General features: G+C 38.5%; 1 non-coding gene across 1 annotated transcript; it reads right to left on the minus strand.

The window, feature by feature from the left end:
- Positions 1-1,395: 1,395 nt before the first annotated feature.
- On the minus strand, positions 1,396-1,502 carry LOC142533991 (small nucleolar RNA R71). The gene has a single exon (XR_012816864.1). It is a non-coding gene; the product is annotated as a small nucleolar RNA R71 (small nucleolar RNA).
- Between the last annotated feature and the right edge of the window lie 257 nt (positions 1,503-1,759).

The raw sequence follows: 1,759 nt of genomic DNA on the forward strand, positions 1-1,759 counted from the left end.
CTAAACTCTAGATTTGTTGGGATTTGAGGGGATCCTACCCCGTACTCGGTGTTGAACATTATTTCTCGACGTTTTTATTAGTGATTTGTTTATGCTATTGTTCTTTCGTGTTTCAATCGAAGCCTAGCTAACTTCCTTTGATTATTTCATGTTGTTGATGAGTTCGATAGAATAGTTAACAATACGATCAAATAGTATAAACCACGGATTTACAATTTTAGTAGATATACGGAATTGGGTACGTGTCGATAGTGATAGTTCACCCGAATGAAAGCTAGTGGATTCCATAGAATGTAATGCAATCTTGAACTGTTAAATATTTGAGGACACTTGAGTACTGCATGTTTTAGATTAGTATTAATATAGCTCGACAGAGTATATTAATTAGTCTAGGGAATTCCGTCGAACGCACGAGTAAAAGTCGAGTGTAATTAGTTAAACACGAGCGGTAGGTGATCTGATAATTCCCAAAAAATTCATTTCTCATTTGATTTAATCCAAATTAATCATTGCGTTCTTGAACACGTTTTCTTTGCATTTTAATTATTTTAATTGTTTACTTTATATTAGTTTAATCATCAACTCAATTTATCGTTGCTAAAGAAATTTTAATTGAAAATAAAAATAGTGTAACGCAGTCCTTGTGGAACGATACTCGTATTTACTTACGTTTATTATAACTTGACTATCGTGCACTTGCGATATTTAAATCGAGCTTTCATTTATAAAATAAATTTTGGGATTATTCACTGTGCAAGTTTTGCTCGATCAAGTTTTTGGCGCCGTTGCCGGGGACTGTTGATTCACAATTTTTTATTTTTCAGTTAAATTCTTTAGTATTATTTATTTTATTGTTATTTGATACTCTCATTGTGTTGCAGATTTTTCTTGTGGTGCATGCGAAGATCACTCGAGTTTAAGCTTGAGCCTTTTGACCCCGAGATCGAACGCACAGCTAGACGTCGACTACAGCAGCAAAGAGCGAAGGAAAGAATGGAAGGCGATCAACAAAGAGAGGAGCCAAGGCGTATACCGATGTTGGATTATGCACAGCCGTCTCTTGATGGAGCACGTCCAAGCATCGTAAGACCAGTCATCCGAGCTAATCAGTTTGAGATCAAGCCAGCTATCATTCAGATGATTCAGAACACTGTCCAATTTGGGGGAAGTGCACTTGACGACCCTAATTCTCATATAGCTGACTTTCTTGAAATTTGTGATACTTTTAAGTTTAATGGCGTGTCTGATGACGCTATTCGTTTGCGTTTATTTCCATTTTCACTGAGAGATAAAGCTAAGTCGTGGTTAAACTGTTTGCCTATAGGGTCTATTACTACATGGGAAGATATGGCAAAGGCGTTCCTGATCAAGTACTTTCCTCCGTCGAAGACTACAAAGCTCAGAGCCGACATTACTACTTTTGCTCAATATGAGCAAGAGTCACTTTACGAGGCATGGGAGCGCTACAAGGACTTGTTGAGGAGATGTCCACACCATGAGCTGCCTCTTGGGTTAGTTGTTCAAACTTTCTACTACGGTCTGCTTACTCCTAACCGTACTATGATAGATGCTGCTGCCTGTGGTAACTTACTGAGAAAGACGGTGGAGGAAGGATATGAGTTATTGGAGGAGGTGGCTGCTAGTAGCTATCCTCCTCAGTCTGATAGGCAGAGACGAGGTGCTGGAGTTAATCAAGTTAATGATTTGTCGGTGGTTTCAGCACAGTTAGAGGCTTTGAATAGAAAGATTGATGGGATGA

This window comes from Primulina tabacum, chromosome 18, assembly GCF_025594145.1.
Source record: "Primulina tabacum isolate GXHZ01 chromosome 18, ASM2559414v2, whole genome shotgun sequence".
NCBI lineage: Eukaryota > Viridiplantae > Streptophyta > Magnoliopsida > Lamiales > Gesneriaceae > Primulina > Primulina tabacum.